A 20,451-nucleotide genomic window follows, 5' to 3' on the forward strand; every position below is an offset into this window, starting at 1 on the left:
GATGGAACCCTTATGAATGGGATTAGCACTCTTATAAAAGAGACCCCAGCGAGATCCCTCACCCATTCCACCATGTGAGAACACAGCAAGAATAGAATCATCTATGAACCAGGAAGCAGGCTTTCACCAGACACTTAATTTGCCAGTGCCCTGATCTTGGAATTCGCTGCCTTTAGAACTGTGGAACATAAATTTCTGTTGTTTATAAACCACCTAATGTGTGGTATTTTGTTATAGCAGCCCCAACAGACTAAAACAAAGTATAATTGACAATTAAAACTTGTACGTATTTAAGGTGTATAACTTGGTGATTTGATATATTTGTGAAATATTCTCCACACTCAAAGGCGAGGGAGGTAATGGGGGAAGAGTTAATCAAGGGGTATGAAGTTTATTTATGCAAGATGATTATTATCACTTAAGTCTTTCTTAATCTAAAGCAGTCTGAATCTCACCTTTTCTTTTTCAAGCCATTGGCTTATTGCAGAAAGTGGGTCAGTTGTCCTATAGAAAACCTCACATTATTGATTTGTCTGTTTGCTTTCTTATGCTGTCATTTACTTTGTTCCTCTGTACTCCATATTTGTTTATGATGGGCATTAGTTTTAGAAGCTTGATGATATTCAGATTCAACTTTTTTTTGTCAAGCATACTTCACAGAGGTTGCTATGTAATTCACTTTGAATCACATCTGGAGGCACATGTCTAAATGAACAGATGATACCTGACTCCTTCATTATGATGTTTCCCATCAATCTTTTATCTAATGGTTTAATCCATTGATGATTATTGGCAAAAGTAATTATTTTACTAGGAGTTTCAAAATGGTGATTTCCTAATTTTATCTTCTACAGTAATTAGTTTCTGAAAGTAAACTTTCTGTCATCAACTACGTCTGTTGGATTACCTTTAAAGAGAAGGTAAGAGAAATGCTTAATTCTTGATCTTGGACTTGATTGGCAATTTTCAGAATAAAAAGTTGGTGCCCTAGTTACTTATTTTCAGTGATATTTAATGAATTGTTTTTGTTCTCTCTCATTGTGAACTCATGTTTTTAAAATATGTATTCAATGGGTTTCATTGATTGGATTCATTATTCTTGTTTTTTTTAAGATTTTATTTATTTATTCATGAGAGACAGAGAGATAGAGAGAGAGAGAGAGAGAGGCAGAGACATAGGCAGAGGGAGAAGCAGGGTCCATGCAAGGAGCCTGACGTGGGACTCAATCCAGGGTCTCCAGGATCAGGCCCTGGGCTGAAGGCAGCGCCAAACCACTGAGCCACCCGGGCTGCTCATCATTATTCTTGTTAATGCTCAAATCATCCTATATTTTGCCAGAGCTTTGCCTCCTATATCCCTTTGACACTACTCATTAAGATTCCATACTTGCTTGATTTCTGGCACGAAGCTTACATGTATATTTCTTGCCCCAAACCTGCCATTTCTCCTAAGGAGCTCTAATTTGTATGTTCTTTTTTAGCAACAGCTTTATTGAGATATAATTTACATAGCATAAAGTTCATGTATTTAAAGTATACAATTCAATGAGTTTTAATAAATTTATATAATTGTGCAACCATGCCCACAATCCAATTTTAGAATATTTTCATCAGGCTACGAGATCTCTTGTACCCTTTTCAGTCATTCCCCTCTCCCACCCCTAGCTCCAAGCAACCGCTAATCTGCTTTATGTCTCTATTGGCTTGCATTTTAAAGAGATTTCATATGAGTGGAATCATACACTATATAGCCTTTTGCATCTGGATGCTTTCACTTAGCATTAGTTTTTTTTTTTTTTATTATTGAGCTGTAAATCACATACCATAAAATTCACCACTTAAAAGTATATGACTTAGTATTTTTTAGTATATTCACAAGGTTATGCAACTGTGACCATTATCTAATTTCAGAACATTTGTTTCACATCAGAAAGGAACTCTGTACTGGTTATCAATCACTTTCCACTTCTCCTTCCACCTAGCCCCCCGCCACCCCTAATCTGCTTCCTGTTTCTATAGATTTGCATACTCTGGATAGTTCATATAAATGGAATGATCCAGTGTGTGGCCTTCTGGCCTGGCTACTTTCATTAGTGTAGTGTTTTCAAGGTTCATTCATGTCATAGCATCTAGCAGTACTTTTTTCATTCCTTTTTGTATCTGAATAGTATTCCATTGTATAAATGCACTGTCAACCTTAAAAGTAAAATAGCTAGTTAATGTACCAGCAAAAAGGGTTTAGTTGGGAGTAGCAGAGGAATGGCAATTCAGGACAAGACAGCTATAGCAAAAGCCATAGACAAGTCCAGAGAAAAAAAGGAAAGGACTGCTCTTTCATAGAGAAAAGGGGGGGTGGGTGTTGGGAGGGGCTATTATAAACAAAAACTCCATTAGTGTAAACTGGGAGTTTGAAGTGTAGTGGATTTTCATTGGCTGAGTTGTAATGGTCTCTCATTGTCTGGGCTGTTGCTGGGCAAGGAGGAAATCTTCCTTCATCCTGCTGGGATAGTAAAGTAAGTTTCTTACCCTTGGGTCTGCAAAGGGTTTCAAGGAGTGGTGTGGTGTGAGATCGCCCGCCCCCTTCTGGCATCCCGATAGCACTTTATTTAATTTCTTTTTTTTTAAGATTTTATTTTATTTATTCATGAGAGATACACAGAGAGAGGCAGAGACACAGGCAGAGGAAGAAGCAGGCTCCATGCCGGAAGCCAGTCCTCCAATCCCAGGACTCCGGGATCAAACCCTGAGCCAAAGGCAGACGCTCATCCACTAAGCCACCCAGGCATCCCTTATTTCACTTTTTAAAATAAAATATGGAACGCTTCACGAATTTGTGTGTTATCCTTGCTCAGAGGCCTTGCTAATCTTCTCTGTATCCTTCCAATTTTTAGTATATACGGTGCAGAAGCAAACACATTTGACTGCATTTTATTATTTATTTATTTATTTTAATATTTTATTTATTTATCCATGAGAGACACAGAGCGGCAGAGGCATAGGCAGAGGGAGAAACAGGCTCCCCGCAGGGAGCCCGATGCGGGACTCAACTCCCCGGGACCCGGGATCACACCCTGAGCCAAAGGCAGACGCTCAACCACTGAGCCACCCAGGCGTCCCTTGACTGTATTTTATTTTATTTTATTTTATTTTATTTTATTTATTTTATTTTATTTTATTTTATTTTATTTTATTTTTTTCCTTGACTGTATTTTAAATGGGGTTTTCTTTATTCAGTTTCACAGTACCTTATCTCATTTATCAGTTGATGGACATTTTGTGTTGTTTACACTTTTTGGGTCATATATGGTTACTATATTGTTAACCTTTTGAGGAACTGTTACACTGTTTTCCAAAGCAGCCACACCATTTTACAGCTCCACCAGCAGTGTAGGAGAGTTCTAGTTTTCTCCCCATCCTTGCCAGCACTTGTTTATTGTCCTTTTTTTAAAAAAAATCATAACCATCCTAGTGGGTGCAACCAGTTTGGAAAACAGTCAACAGGTCCTTAAAAGGTGAAGCTCAGGTTCTGATACCCAGCCCCCAGAGGCTGTTATGGTTTTGTTTCTTTTTTTGTTTAATGACCTGCCTGGACTAATTCTGAAGAGTCTATCTTCACAGAATGTACATAGTGTGTAGCCCATTGATATTTCTCTTCAGTTTTTTAAAAAATGTTTTTTATTTGTAAGCCTGGATTCCTAGGTGTCCTACCTGGGGTCAGGATAGTTTAGTGGTCAGCCAATGCTTTTTTTTTAGATGTTGTCTTTAAGCACCTTGGGCTGTTATTGTCTTCTGCCGTTTTTTTTTTTTTTTTAAGGTTTTACTTATTTATGAGAGACGCACAGAGAGAGGCAGAGACATAGGCAGAGGAAGAAGCAGGCTCCTTACAGGGAGCTCAATGTGGGACTCAATCCCAGGACCCCAGGATCATGCTCTGAGCCAAAGGCAGATGCTCAACCACTGAGCGACCTGGGCATTCCATCTTCCACCATTTGTTGATTAAATAGTGTGTGGGTTAGGCAGCAAGTTGAAAGTTCGGGGAGTTTATGGATCTTACCTGATTTTTACTTTCTACTAGGCTTTCTCATGTGTTCCCTTTGCCCGTGCCAAGCTTCACATTCAGCCAGGGAAGTGTAGATAACTAGGGCCCTCTCCAGTACCCTGAGCTTGAGTTCAGCCTTGCATATATGCATAGCCTTCTAGATCACCAGGGATATGAGAGAGCTTATCAAGTCCCAGTAGAGCTGTCTTGTTTTCTGAACTTTCTACTAAACTTTTGGCAGGCTTGCCGTTCAGTTGCTTCTTGTCCCACCAATACTGTGACCTCAGGTAACTGTGATGTGTTTTTCCTTGATCTAAGGAGTTTGCTTTTGTTTTCAATACCCCTGGGCATAGGACTTTTTTGTGCTCATTCCTGAACAAGTAATTCCCCTCTAGCAGCCAAGTTGTTAGTTTTTATGGCTTGTCTTGCCCTGCCCTTGTAAAATAAGCTCCAGTGGAGCTAGCGGGGTGGGGGTGTGTGTGAACAGCCTGAGGCTGAAACACCATAGATTCCCACTGTTCTTACCCAAGATTCAGTGGGTTTTCTTGAACACTTGTCAACTTATTGTTTAATTTTTGTCTATTTCCAGAGTCCTGAAATGGTTATTTTTGACAATTTTCTACAGTTATATTGTTGTTTTGGGGGGGGGAGATTCGCTGAGCCCCTTACTCCGCCATTCCTGAAGTCTTGCCTAATTTATATTTTAAAAGATAATTCTGATAGCAGTGGAGGTGGTCAGTGGTGGGGAAACTGGTGGTCAGGAGTATAGGATTTTACTCAATAGTACTTTGTTATCTGTAAACAGGAATGGAAAATATAAATTGTTGGGTTGGTTTGTGAGTGGGGAATGGCAGAATAGGTATGGTGGAAAAATCAAGGGGGTAGGAGAATGGAGAGTGCTGGTTACTGTCTTTGAAGCCTCACTATCCCTAGAATCTCTCTTAGGTAGAGAAGGGGGTAAAGTTTAAAGGGATATGGTGGCCTCGGAGAATAGGTAGGAGGGCTGATGAATTAAAGGCACTGAAAAAGTCAAAGTATAAATTCAAGGAGTGTAAGATGTTGGAGAGGTAGGAAAACAAGTAGTTCTGAGAGTAGACGTGGCATTTGGTTTTAGAGGTAGAACCCTTCCAGGGTACACTGCAGAAACAGATGATTGAAACAGTTGAGATAAAGAAATTAGAATAGAATATATCAAGGAGTAGTGAAATTTGGTTGTTAGATCATGAAGGGGCATGATGAAGGCTTTCAGGATGAAAAGGTGAAAAGAAAGTAGTATTAAAGTCCTTGGTAAACGTAAGGGAGAGACCTGGAAGTTGACATTTAACATTCAAAGAGTGAGATAAAATTGAGTAGTATGAACTTTAAAGAAAGAAGGGTTGTGGGATCCCTGGGTGGCGCAGCGGTTTAGCGCCTGCCTTTGACCCAGGGTGCGATCCTGGAGACCCGGGATCGAATCCCACGTCAGGCTCCCGGTGCATGGAGCCTGCTTCTCTCTCTGCCTGTGTCTCTGCCTCTCTCTCTCTGTGTCTATCATGAACAAATAAATAAAATCTTTAAAAAAAAAAAAAAAAGAAAGAAGGGTTGTTGAGGGAAGGTAGTGAAATAATACTTTGGGGATCCAGTAAAGAACACATGAGAAGATGCTAACCTGGTCTTGACTTATAGGAAAGAGTGAGTAAAGGAAAATGAGCAGCCTCCTATCAAGGGCTCTGCAAAGGAAACAGTAGAACTTGGGACATCCAGAGTTAAGAAGAGGAACTGGAGGCTCAGTGAATGAGCAAGAACAAAAGCGAGAAGGTTTTAGGAACTGTTGGATAGTTTTGGTTTTTTTGTTTGGTTTTTTGTTTGTTTGTTTTGCTTAAGCATAGGGTGCAATCGGGGTATAATAGGAGATAACATTTAAATCTACGTGATTGGGAGGCCTGGGTGGCTCAGTGGGTGGGCAACTGCCTTCGGCTCAGGGCATGATCCTGGGGTCCTGGGATTGAGTCCCACATCCGGCTCCCTGCATGGAGCCTGCTTCTCCCTCTGCTTGTGTCTCTGCCTCTCTCTCTCTCCATGTTTCTCATGAATAAATAAATAAATTCTTAAAAAAAGAAATCTATATCATTAATTTGAATACAAAATATAACTGGAGTCATTATTGTCTAAAATATTATTAGTCAGATATTTTCTAAGTCAGATATTTACTAAGGAAACTTTGAAGTTATCTTGCTTAGATATTACAGAAATTTTGGAACTTGTATTGCTAGCTGGGAAGCAATTTGACAGCTTTGGAATATTTTGACTATGACAAATGGGAAATTGTTGTATATTTGATAAGTCATTAATGCCACCATTGGAATTGAAATTGACTATGGATCACAGTTTTGATAGGAATGTGTCTAGCAGATGTGATGAATTTTGGTACTTTTGTAATTAGAAACTTGGAGTTTTAAAAATGTAGTGAGGGTCTTAAAAGCCATCTACGAAAAGCCCACAGCAAATATCATTCTCAATGGGGAAGCACTGGGAGCCTTTCCCCTAAGATCAGGACCACGACAGGGGATGTCCACTCTCACCACTGCTATTCAACATAGGACTAAAAGTCCTAGCCTCAGCTATCAGACAACAAAAAGAAATAAAAGGCATTCAAATTGGCAAAGAAGAAGTCAAACTCTCCCTCTTCGCTGATGACATGATACTCTACATAGAAAACCCAAAAGACGAATTGCTAGATTCGATTGTTAGAACTCATACAGCAATTTGGCAGTGTGGCAGGATACAAAATCAATGCCCAGAAATCAGTGGCATTTCTATACACTAACAATGAGACTGAAGAAAGAGAAATTAAGGAGTCAATCCCATTTACAATTGCACCCAAAAGCATAAGATACCTAGGAATAAACCTAACCAAAGAGGTAAAGGATCTATACCCGGGATCCCTGGGTGGCGCAGCGATTTGGCGCCTGCCTTTGGCCCAGGGCGCGATCCTGGAGACCCGGGATCGAATCCCACATCGGGCTCCCGGTGCATGGAGCCTGCTTCTCCCTCTGACTGTGTCTCTGCCTCTCTCTCTCTCTCTCTCTCTCTGACTATCATAAATAAATAAAAATTAAAAAAAAAAAGGATCTATACCCTAAAAACTACAGAACACTTCTGAAAGAAATTGAGGAAGACACAAAGAGATGGAAAAATATTCCATGCTCATGGATTGGAAGAATTAATATTGTGAAAATGTCAATGTTACCCAGGGCAATTTACACGTTTAATGCAATCCCTATCAAAATACCATGGACTTTCTTCAGAGAGTTGGAACAAATTATTTTAAGATTTGTGTGGAATCAGAAAAGACCCCGAATAGCCAAGGGAATTTTAAAAAAGAAAACCATAGCTGGGGGCATCACAATGCTAGATTTCAGGTTGTACTACAAAGCTGTGGTCATCAAGACAGTGGGGTACTGGCACAAAAACAGACACATAGATCAATGGAACAGAATACGGAATCTAGAAGTGGACCCTCAACTTTATGGTCAACTAATATTTGACAAAGCAGGAAAGACTATCCACTGGAAAAAAGACAGTCTCTTCAATAAATGGTACTGGGAAAATTGGACATCCACATGCAGAAGAATGAAACTAGACCACTCTCTTGCACCATACACAAAGATAAACTCAAAATGGATGAAAGATCTTAATGTGAGACAAGATTCCATCAAAATCCTAGAGAAGAATACAGGCAACACCCTTTTTGAACTTGGCCACAGTAACTTCTTGCAAGATTCATCCACGAAGGCAAGAGAAACAAAAGCAAAAATGAAGTATTGGGACTTCATCAAGATAAGAAGCTTTTGCACAGCAAAAGATACCGTCAACAAAACTCAAAGACAATCTACAGAATGGGAGAAGATATTTGCAAATGACGTATCAGATAAAGGGCTAGTTTCCAAGATCTATAAAGAACTTATTAAACTCAACAGCAAAGAAACAAACAATCCAGTCATGAAATGGGCAAAAGACATGAACAGAAATCTCACAGAAGACATAGACATGGCCAACAAGCACATGAGGAAATGCTTCGCATCACTGGCCATCAGGGAAATACAAATCAAAACCACAATGAGATACCACCTCACCCCAGTGAGAATGGGGAAAATTAACAAAGCAGGAAACCACAAATGTTGGAGAGGATGTGGAGATAGGGGAACTGTCTTGCACTGTTGGTGGGAATGTGAACTGGTGCAGCCACTCTGGAAAACTGTGTGGAGGTTCCTCAAAGAGTTAAAAATAGATCTGCCCTATGACCCAGCAATTGCAGTGTTGGGGATTTACCCCAAAGATACAGATGCAATGAAACGCCGGGACACCTGCACCCCGATGTTTATAGCAGCAATGTCCACAATAGCCCTACTGTGGAAGGAGCCTCGGTGTCCATCGAAAGATGAATGGATAAAGAAGATGTGGTTTATGTACAGAATGGAATATTACTCAGCCATTAGAAACGACAAATACCCACCATTTGCTTCGACGTGGATGGAACTGAAGGGTATTATGCTGAGTGAAGTAAGTCAATCGGAGAAGGACAAACATTATATGGTCTCATTCATTTGGGGAATATAAAAAATAGTGAAAGGGAATAAAGGGGAAAGGAGAAAAAATGAGTGGGAAATATTAGAAAGGGAGACAGAACATGAAAGACTCCTAACTCTGGGGAACGAACTAGGGGAGGTGGGCGGGGGATGGGGGTGACTGGGTGACGGGCACTGAGGTGGGCACTTGACGGGATGAGCACTGGGTGTTATTCTATATGTTGGCAAATTGAACACCAATAAAAAATAAATTTATAAAAATAAATGTATTGAGGGCAGCCCGGGTGGCTCAGCGGTTTGGCGCCACCTTCAGCCCAGGCGTGATCCTGGGGACTGGGGATCGAGTCCCACGTTGGGCTCCCTGCATGGAGCCTGCTTCTCCCTCTGCCTGTGTCTCTTCCTCTCTCTGTGTCTCTCATGAATACATAAATAAATTCTTTAAAAATAAAAAAATAAAAATGTATTGATTTGCGGGTCACCTGGGTGGCTCAGTGGTTGAACGTCTACCTTTGGCTCAGGTCGTGATCCCGGGGTCCTGGGATCACGTTCCGCATCAGGCTCCCTGCAGGGAGCCTGCTTCTCCCTCTGCCTATGTCTCTGCCTCTCTGTGTGTGTCTCTCATGAATAAATAAATAAAATCTTCAAAAATAAATAAATATGTATTGATTTTTTTGAGTAATCTTTTTTTCCGTTCTTTTCCAGAGCCACCTGAATCTCACAATATTTAGAAGACTATGTAGGATCTGATTAGTGTGAGGGTTTTGATCTCAATTGCCCTGACTCTATTTGATATGATTGTGTCTATGTCTTAGTAAGATATTTAGCTAGAAGCATAGGAGAAGAGAAAATGTAAAGCAAAAATGAGACTGAATTGGAGACCTAGAGTTCCAGTTATGAAAACCTTAGGAAGATTAACTGCTGTGCTGGTAATCTGGCACATATTCAGTTCTATCTATCATTTGTTATGAATTGAAAGAACATTGAAATAATTGGATGCTGAGGTGCATAATTGCTGGCAATGGTATGGAGGAGGGGAGATGGTTAGCTGGCAAGGAGCCTTAGAGCTGTTTTTATATTAATACTGTATATTTGGTTTTGGTCAACAACAGCAGAAAAATTATTTATGATCATGCTGGGGACTTATTATGTTGATTTCTGCTCTGTAATAATATGAATGAGTTTAATGGTTACTCTTATCGATGTAATCTTTCTTTCTTTCTTTTTTTTTCTTTCTTTCTTTCTTCTTTCTTTTTTTGTCATTCTAGCAGCCATTAGAAAAACTATCACAAAAGGGCTATTGCAGTCCTCTTCATGATTTGTGACCTGGGTTATTGAGCTCTTGGGCTGCCAGAATTCCAGTTCATGAGGCAATCTGTGTCATTCTGGTCTAGCCAGGTGAGTAGTCCCTATGGGCTAGTTTCTTATTCTCTAGAAAAGAACAAGAAAGAAAAAAATCAAAGAAGGATAATATGGAAAAATAGAGATATGAATCTTAGGCCCTAGAGGAGAAGTTAAGGCCTGGGCTATAAAGCAGCAAAACAGGCAGAGAGGACCCTGGGGGTTATGTACAGGTTTGGTAGAGTGGTATTCATGAAATATAAACACTGAGAAAATGAAATCTGTCTGGGACCTGGCTTGGCTTCAAGAATGAGGAAACTTAGATTGAACTGCAATAAAAATATCTATGAAGGCTGGGTTAAATAGGAAGGAAGTATGCTTTGAAGTCAAAATGGATCAAAATTTAATTTTAACAAAGTGCCTTTTTCCAATGAAATATTAGCTATATAGAGATGAGAGTCATATTGTGAGGATCTCTTTAATTTTTAAGAGTTAAGAGATGCCTGGGTGGCTCAGCGGTTGAGTGTCTGCCTTTGTCTCAGGGTGTGATGCTGGAGTCCCAGGATCGAGTCCCACATCAGGCTTCCTGCATGGAGCCTGCTTCTCCCTCTGCCTATGTCTCTGCCTTTCTCTCTCTCTCTGTCTCTCATGAATAAATAAATAAAATCTTTAAAAAAATATTTAAGAGTTAAGAGAATGAATCCTGCCCCTTTGACTTACTAGCTGTGTGTTCATGGGAAAATTGATACCTTCTCCAAGGCTCCGTTTCTTTACTTATCAAATAGATGGTTGTTTTAAGAATTCAGTGAAAAATTATATAAAGTGTATCACATGATGCCTGGCACATAACTAGAGCTCAATACATAGTCACTGTTATCAGGCAGTGGAAGGGAGAGTTAATGAGATGGATGTTCAATAATGAAATGAATTATCTTTCACAGGTAGGTATGCAATTAGTTATTTCTTGTCAGAGCAGCTTGCAGCAAGTTGTTTCAGGGTCAGGCTGTCTTGGAGATCAGGCTACAGTGAGTGTTAATTAGGCCAATTTGAAGGAGAGTGATTTCCTGTTTCCTGAATTGGTAACAAATTAGATCTCCTCTACACTTTCTTTCCAGAATAGTGCTTTTAATATTAGCATTTTTTGTTAGCTTTACCGTTAATGTTTTTAATACTTTTGTTTGTTTGACTTGGATCTTGAATTTTGAGGAAGACAGCAAAATGGTGAACAGGTTAGGTAGCCAGGCCATGCTATTTGAAAACAGAGAAGATGGTAAGAGTGTAAATGGTTAAGATTTCTCCGTAGTTAGTGCAGATCACTTTCTAGACTGAATTTAGCAGCTCACTTGGCTGGATAGAGTGAAGCAGAATGCCTGAGGTTGAAGCGTCACACGGAGCCTACAACAGAGGTTCTAATGAGACTTTAAATGTTTATTTAAAGTATACAATTCAATTGTATCATTCAATGTATTGATCTTTTCAAAGAACAAGCTTTTGGTTTCATTGATTTTTTCTATTGATTTCCTGTTTTCAATTTTATGGATTTCTACTCTAATTCTTACTATTTCTTTCCTTCTGCTTGGATCTAATTTGCTCTACTCTTCTTTTTCTAGTTTTCTAAGGTGGAAACTTAGATTATCTATTTTAGGTCTTTCTTCTTTTCTTTCTTTTTTTTTTAAGTTTGTTTATTTATTTAAGTAATCTGTACCCTCAGTGTGGGGATCAGACTCACAACCCTGAGATCAAGAGTTGCATGCTCTTCCAGCTAAGCAAGATAGGTGCACCTCTTTTCTAATACATGCATTCAGTGCTATAAATTCTTCTCTAAGCACTGGTTTTGCTCTATTCCACACATTTTGATAAGTTGTGTTTTCACTTTCATTTAGTTAAAATATTTTCCTAATTTCTCTTGAGATTTCTTCTTTGACTTGTGTGTTGTTTAGAAGTGTGTTGTTTAATCTCCACATATTTTGGGATTTTACAGTTATCTTTTTGTTATTGGTTTCTGGTTTAATTCCGTAGCTACCAGGCGACAGAAATCGCATGAATCTTATTTCTTTAGATTCGGTTCTTTAAATTGTGAAGATGTGTTTTATGGCCCAGAATGTGATTTTTCCTGGTGAATGTTCCCAGTAAGCTTGAGAAGGACATGTAATCTGCTATTGTGGGATAAAGTAGTCTACAGACGTCAAATATATCCAATTGATGGCTGGTGCTGTTGAATTCAACTATATCCTTACCGATGTTCTGACTGCTGCCTCTGTCCATTTCTGATTGAGGGGTATTGAAGTCCCCAGTGAAGATCCTAGATGCATCTATTTCTTTTGAAATGCTATTAGTTTTTGCCTCATTTAATCAATCTATGCTCTGTTGTTAGCTGCATACACGTTCAAGATTGTTATACCTTCTTGGCGAAGTGACCCTTTCTATCATGATGCAGTGGTCGTCTTTATCCCTGATAACTTTCCTTGTTTTGAAGTCTGCTCTGTATGAAATTAATATAACTACTCTTGCTTTCTTTTGATTAGTGTTAGCATGGCATATTTTCCTCCATCTATTTACTTTTAATCTATATGTCTTTATATTTAAGGTGGGTTTCTTGTAGACCACACATAGCCGGATCTTGTTTTTTGATCCACTCTGACAATCTCTTTTAATTGGTACATTTAGGGCAGCCCGGTGGCGCAGCGGTTTAGCGCCGCCTGCAGCCCGGAGTGTGATCCTGGAGACCTGGGATCGAGTCCCACATCGGGTTCCCTGCATGGAGCTTGCTTCTCCCTCTGCCTGTGTCTCTGCCTCTCTCTGTGTCTCTATGAATAAATAAATAAAATCTTTTAAAAAAATAATTGGTACATTTAGACCATTAACATTAAAGTGATAATATTTAGCATATTTGTTAGTGTTTTGTGTTTGTTATCCTTTTGTTTTTTCATTATTTTTCTTCTACTCTTTTTCTGTCTTTTGTGGTTTTAATTGGACACTTTATATGATTCTATTTTTGTCTCCTTAGCGTATCAATTATACTTTTTTTAAACCTTTTTTTAGTGGTTACCTTAGAGTTTCCCATATACATTTACAAGTAATCTAAGTCCACTTTTCAACTGCTGAGCTACCCAGGCATCCCAAGTCCACTTTTCAAATAACAAAATAACAGATAATACTATACTACCTCACAGGTAGTGTGTGTACCTTATAATAACAAAATAATCTTAATTCTTTCCTCCCATCCTTTGTATCATTGCTGTCATTCATTTTACCTATGATAATCAGCATACACACAGACACGTATACATGCAGTACACACACACACAATCATACATAAATGGATACATTGTTGTTATTATAATTTTGAGCAAACTGTTGTCTATTAGATTAATTAAGAATAAGAAGAATTTCTTCTGTTACTTTTTCTCTTTCTTCTTCTGGTATTTCCATTATGAATATATTACACTTTTTTGTTTACCTACAGTTATTAGATTATCTGTCCCCTTTTCTTTTTTTTTAAGATTTTATTTATTCATTTGACAGAGAGAGAGAGCACAAGTGGGGGAAGTGGCAGGCAGAGGGAGAAGCAAGCTCCCCGCTGAGCAAGGAGCCTAAGTGGGGCTTGATTCCAGGACCCTGGGATCATGACCCAAGCTGAAGGCAGATGCTTAACCAACTGAGGCACCCAGGCACCCCTGTCCCCTTTTCTTGAGGAAGTCTTTTTCACTTTGGTTTTCATTTCCATAGGTTTCTGTTGAGTTATTATTGAGTTCAGAGATTCTTTCCTCAGCCACGTCCAGTCTACTAATGAGCCTGTCAAAGGCATTCTTCAATTATAGTGTTTTTTATCTCCAGCAATTCTTTTTGATTCTTTTTTAGAATTTCCATCTCTCTGTTAAAATTACTCATCTGTTCTTGCATGTTATCTTGCATGTTATGCCCTTAGCATATTAATCGTAATTGTTTTAAATTTGTGGTCTGATAATTCTAACATCTGGTTCTGGTTCTATGTTTACTCTATCTCTTCAAACTATATTTTTTGCCATTTGCTATGCCTTCTAATTTTTTGGTGGAAAACAGACATGATGTGCTAGGTAAAAGGAACTTTGGTAAATAGGCCTGTGGTAATACTGGTGAAGTGTGGCAGGAGGGGAAGCATTTTACAGTCCTTCAGGTTTTTAGTAGCCTGTGCCCCTGGGCTGCGAACTTGTGTCTCTCAGTTTTTTCTCCCACCCCTTAGGTGTTACAGGGTTGCTAGAGGAGCCAGGAGGTGGGTATTTCCCTTCCTCCAGGTTGGTTATGCTCTGTTTGGCTGCCATAAAATAGTTTCTCTGGAAGGCAGGCCTTTTTAGGTAGAACAGAATGGTGTGGCATATTTTAGAATAATTACTTTCCTCTCCTCTTGCTGGAATCCTGAGGAAATTTTTCATTAGTCTTCCCTGTAAGAATCTGGAAGTAAAATTCACAAAATTGTAGGGGTCCCCCATGACTGGTCTCCCTAGATTTTTAAAAAGAATAGATTTATTTGTTTGTTTGTTTGTTTGTTTGAGAGAGATCTAGAGAGAGAATTGTAGGGAGGGGCAGAGGGAAAGGAAGAGAGAATCCAAGCAGATTCTGTGCTGAGCCCAACACAGGGCTTAGTCTCATGACCCTGAGATCAAGGCCAGAGCCAAAATCAGGAGTCGGCCAGTTAACTGTGCCACCCAGGCGCTCCATCTCCCTGGATTTTTTTAAAGATTGATTGATTGATTGATTGATTGATTTATGAGAGAGAGAGAGAGAGAGAGAGAGAGGCAGAGACCTAGGTAGAGGGAGAAGCAGGCTCCATGCAAGGAGCCCGATGTGGGACTTGATCCCAGATCCCGGGATCACACCCTGAGCCAAAGACAGACACTCAACCGCTAAGCCACCCAGGCATCCCAGGATTATTATTATTTTTTATCTCTTAGGCTTGTCTACTCTGAGCCTCTAGCATTTCGTCAATTATAGTTCAGATTTTTCTATGCCAGTACTGGTTCCTGCAGAGGTTTTTGCTCTGGTAAGTTATGATTCTCTGTGTTTACCTATCTTTCCAGTTTAGGGGGCTGTGGTTTGCCTTGTGACCTTACTTTTCTGACAGATCTAGGAAGAGTTGTTAATTTTCCAGTTTATTAAGCTTTTTACTTATTAGGATGGAGTGGCAACTACTAAACTCCTTATGAGCCAGCCTGGAAATTGGAAGTCTCCTGTGTCATTTTTTGTTTTGAGATAAGGAGAAGAGAGCAGGTGAGTGGTGGTGACGGGAGGGAGGGCCAGCCAGAAGGAGAGAATCTTAAGCAGGTTCCATGCCCAGTGCAGAGCATGACGGGGCTCAATCTCACGACACTGAGATCATGACCCGAGCTGAAATCGAGTCAGAGCTTAACCGACTGAGCCACCCAGGTGCTCCTCCTTTGTCAATTTTTTAATTGGACTATTTGTCTTATTATCAAATTGTAAGAGTTTATATACTAGTCCCTTAACATATATATAATTTGCAATTTTTTTCTCTCATTCTGTGAGTTGTCTTTTTATTCTCGTTTTTTTCTGTTGCTCCCTGGAAGTTTAATACCTTCTTTCCTCATTGTCCTGGAGAAGCTCGGCCTTTGCCTCTGAATTTGAGTTATTTTTCCCCATACCTTTTTTTTAAAAAAAGATTTTACTTATTTATTTATGACAGACAGAGAGAGAGAGAGAGGCAGAGACACAGGCAGGAGAAGCAGGCTCTACACAAAGAGCCTGATGCGGGACTCGATCCTGGGACTCTGGGATCATGCCCTGAGCCGAAGGCAGATGCTCAACCGCTGAGCCACCCAGGCACCCCTTTCCCTCCATATCTTTGAACCACTTTCTATGCCAACACCTTTTGATGAGCTGTCATCTCTCAAACAAGATCTGATGGCAGGAACTAGGGAATTTTTGTCTTCCATGTTTTTGACAACCTTTTTTTTACTGTTCTGTGACATAACAGTCATTGACGTCCTTGAGTTAGGAAGCTGAGATTCAGAACACGTGGTGTGACCAGGGATTTAGAATGGAGAGGATCTAATACCTCTCAGTTTTTGACTCTTTATATCAGGGAGAGTAAAATACAACTTATTGTCTAAATAAATCATCCTCTAATTCTCCCCAGGTAAATTTTTATGCTTAAAACATAGTTTCCCTGCTGAATTGTGTGGCTCAAATTCATAACCCTAAAATCAAGAGTCACATGCTCTTCTGAGTAAGCGAGATGCCCCTGAATTGCGTTTTTACAAGTGTGGCTGAGGTACCTGTGCACTGCTTTGCCTAAGCAGTTATTCTCATAATGAAAGTAGTGTCTCAGATGTGTTTTATATTCTCCTGGAGCATTCTAAAATTTGGGCCTGTGAGATTACTTTCAAGAATAAAATTAGATAAGCTGATTACATTTGGAGAGATCTTCATAATACTGGATGTCTTAGGCTTAAAAACTATAAGAAAATTAATTTAGATGCAATTTATAGCTATGACTTCCTTATCCTTCTTGTTCAAGCTCTTCAGTTTCTGTTTATATTGAGGATTTCATTTCTTATCCTCCTGGAATCTGGCATAGACCATCTTGCCATGGATCCTTTAACTGATGAAGGAGGAGAATCTTTTTAATCTCTTGATATGTCCTTGGAAGCACCAAAGTTTTTAATTTTGGTTAAGTACAGCATATCTGTTTTTTCCTTTGGTTACTTGTAATTTGGTGTCATAACTAAGAATTCATCACCCAATTCAAGGTAATGAAGATTTATACTTATGTTACATTTAGATCTTTGATCCATTCTGAGTTAATTTTGTCTATGATGTGAGGTAAGGATCCAACTTTATCTTTTGCATATAGCTATCCTGGGTCCCTTAAATTTCCATATGAATTTTAGTTTCAGCTTATAAAATTTCTGCAAAGAAACAACCTAGAATTTTGATAGAGATTGCATTGAATCTGTGGATCAATTGGGGAATATGGACATTTTAACAATGTTATGTCTAATAATCCATGAAATGGGATGTCTTTCCATTTATTTAGGTTTTATTCCAGTTCTTTTAGCAATGTTTTATAGTTTCTAGAGTATAAGTTTTATACTGCTTTTCATAAATTTATTCACAATTCTTTTATTTTTTTAATGCTGCTATAAATGGAATTGTTTCCTTAATTTCATTTTTGGATTGTTTTTTGTAAGTGTGCAAGCATATAGAAATACCACCAATTTCTGTATATTTATCTCATATCCTGCACCCTTGCTGAGTTCATTTCTTAGTACTAATTGTTTTTTAGTGGATTTCTTAGGGTTTTCTATATATAAGACCATGTCATCTACAGAGATATTTTTACTTTTTTTTTCCAGTCTGGAGGGCTTGCATTTCTTTTTCTTGCCTAATTGCCTGGTCTAGATTCTTCAGTACAATGTTGAATACAAGTGGCAAGAGTAGACATATTTGTCTTGCTCCTGAGCTTAGGGAAAAGCATTCAGTTTTTCACCATTAAATATTATGTTAGCTGTGGGTTTTTCATACATGCCCTTTACCAAGTTGAGGAAGTTCTCTTTGCTACTACTTTATTGAGTGTTTTATCATAAAGAGGTTTTGAAGTTTATCAGTTTTCTGTGTCTATTTAGATGATCGTGTGGTTTTTGTTCTTTATTCTATTGATACAGTGTTTTGCACTAATTGATTTTTGGATGTTAAACCAACATTGCATTCTTGGGATAAATCTCACTTGGTCATGTTTTTTTGTATGTATGTGTCTATAGTCATGAGAGATTCTGGTCTGTAATTTTCTTGTCCAGCGGTGTCTTTGGTTTTGATATCAGGGTAACACTAACCTCATAGAGCAAGTTGGGAAGTATTCTCTCTTATTTATTTATTTTTTGGAAGAGTTTGTGAAAAATTGGTATTAACTCTTCTTAAGTGTTTGGTAGAATTCACTAGTGAAGCCCTCTGTGTCTGGGCTTTTCTTCATGGGAAGCATTTTGATCACAACTTCAATCTTTTTATTTATTTAGGTATATTCACATTTTTAAATTTTCCTTTGAGTCATTTCAGTAACTGTGTGTATTTCTAGGGATTTGTCCATTTCATCTAATTTGTCAATACATTTGTTCACAGTACTGCCTAGTAATCTATTTTGTATTTCGAATGTGAATAGTTATTCCCCACTTTCATCCTGATTTTAGTAATTTGAGACTTTTCCCCTTTTTTCCTTATCAGTCTAGCTAAAGGTTTGGCACTCTTGTTGGTCTTTTCAAAGAATCAACTTTTGATTTCATTGATTTTTCTCTGTCATTTTCCTAGTCTCTATTTTTTTATATTACATTCTCATCCTTATTATATTCTTTTTCTGCCTGCTTTGGGTTTGTTTGCTCTTCTTTTTTTATATATCTTCAAGTGGAAGGTTAGGTTGCTAATTTGAGATCTTTCTTTTTTAATGTAGGCATTTATATCTATACAGTACCTTGTAAGCACTGCTTTAGTGACAACCTATAAATTTTGGTATGTTGTGTTTGCATTTTTACTCATCTCTTAGTATTTTCTAATTTCTTTTTTTTAAGATTTTATTTATTTATTCATGAGAGACAGGGGGTGGGGGCAGAGGGAGAAGCAGGCTCCATGAAGGGAGCCCCATGTGGGACTCAATCCCGGGACTCCAGGATCACACCCTGAGCCGAAGGCAGACGCTTAACTGCTGAGCCACCCAGGTGTTACAATATTTTCTAATTTCTCTTGTGATTTTTTATTTGAACCCTTGTTTTTTGGGGAGTGACTTGTTTAATTTCCACATATTGGTTAATTCCCCAAACTTCTTTGTTATTAATCTCTAATTTTACTCCATTGTGATTAGAGAATATAGTTCATACAATTTCTGTCATTTTAAATTTATTGAAGCCTGGCATGTAGTCTGTTCTGGAGAATGTTCCATGTGCACTTCAGAGGAATGGGTATTCTTTCACTGTTGGATGTGGCATTCTAGAGATGTATGTTAGGTCTAATTTGTATATAGTATTGTTTAAGTCTTCAGTTTCTTTTGTTGATCATCTGTGCTGTTGTTCTATCCATTATTAAAAATGGGATATTAAAGTCTCCAACTACTATTGTTGAATTGTCTATTTCTTTCTTTAATTATGTCAATTTCTGCTTCACATATTTTGGGGTTCTTTTGTTAGGTGTATATATGTATATATATATTTTTAATTGTTATATAGTCCTGCTAGTTTTATTATTATAAAATTCCCTCTTTATCTCTAGTAACATTTTATTCTTTTTTAAAGATTTTTTTATTTTTTTATTTTTATTATTATTTTTAAATTTTATTTATTTATTCATGAGAGACACAGAGAGGCAGACACAGGCAGAGGGAGAAGCAGTCTCCATGCAGGGAGCCTGATGTGGGACTCAATCCTAGGACTGCAGGATCACGCTCTGGGCAGAAGGCAGGCACTAAACCACTGAGCCACCCAGGTGTCCCAGATTTTTTTTATTTTTAAGTGATCTCTGCACTCAACATGGGGCTCAAACTTACAACCCTGAGATTGAAAGTCGTATGCTCTACTGACTGAGCCAGCCAGATGCCCAGTAACATTTTATTCTTAAAGTCCATTTTGTCCAATATTAGTCCAGCAGTTCTGGCTTTCTTATGGTTGCTGTTTTGTGTGGTATATATTTTTCCATCCTTTTACTTTCAACCTATTTGTATCTTTTATCTAGTATTTTTCCTGAAGATAGCATATATTTGGATCTTGGTTTTTTTATCCATTCGACAATAACTGCCTTTTGATTGGTTGTTTAATTCATTCACATTTAATAATATTATTTATATAGTTGGATTATATCTGTCATTTTAGTTTCTATTTTCTCTATGGTTCATCTCTGTGTTTGTTTCTCCAGTCTTCCTTTACTACTTTGTTTTGTATTAAGTGAATATTTTCTAGTGTAATGCTTTCTTTTTTTAAGATGAATTTTTATTTTATTTTATTTTATTTATTATTAATAGTCAGAATTTCATCTTAAATAGATTGTTGTGGTGGGTGGGAGTGAAAAGTCTTGGCCAAGATCCAAGGCTGGGAGACTGGTAAGGATACATTTGTTATATCATGTACAAGATGATGAGGGCCTAAACTAGGGCAGTTGTAGGGTTGGACAGGATGGATTCTAGAGACCTTCAGGAGAGTAGAATAAAACCTTAGTGATCTCAGGGTCCTGGAATCGAGCCCCCTATCAGGCTCCCTGCTCACTGGGGAGTCTGCTTCTCCCTCTACCTGCCCTCTCCCTCTATCCCTACTCCTGCGTGCTCTCTCTCTCTCTCTCTCTCTCCTCTCTCTCAAATAAATAAGTAAATCTTAAAAAAAAAAAAACCTTAGTGGAAGGAGCACCTGCTGGCTCAGTTGGTAGAGCATGTGACTTTTGATCTTGGGGCCATGGGTTTGAGCCCCACATTGGGTATAGAGCTTACTTTAAAAAAAAACGAAAACCTGAGTGAGAAATAAGGTGTGTATGTTAGTAGCA

General features: G+C 38.4%; 1 long non-coding RNA gene and 1 other non-coding gene across 2 annotated transcripts in view; one reads left to right on the plus strand and one right to left on the minus strand.

The window, feature by feature from the left end:
• The first annotated feature begins 763 nt into the window (after positions 1-763).
• LOC144308411 (uncharacterized) overlaps positions 764-20,451 on the plus strand; it is a 33,924-nt gene continuing 14,236 nt past the window's right edge. Inside the window, exons 1-2 of the long non-coding RNA XR_013374882.1 lie at positions 764-920; positions 9,873-10,002. This is a non-coding gene — a long non-coding RNA (uncharacterized LOC144308411). The remainder of the gene's footprint in view (positions 921-9,872; positions 10,003-20,451) is intronic.
• On the minus strand, positions 2,808-2,915 carry LOC144309252 (U6 spliceosomal RNA). Its single transcript, XR_013375311.1, has one exon. It is a non-coding gene; the product is annotated as a U6 spliceosomal RNA (small nuclear RNA).

Source organism: Canis aureus, chromosome X, assembly GCF_053574225.1.
Source record: "Canis aureus isolate CA01 chromosome X, VMU_Caureus_v.1.0, whole genome shotgun sequence".
Taxonomy (NCBI): Eukaryota; Metazoa; Chordata; class Mammalia; order Carnivora; family Canidae; genus Canis; species Canis aureus.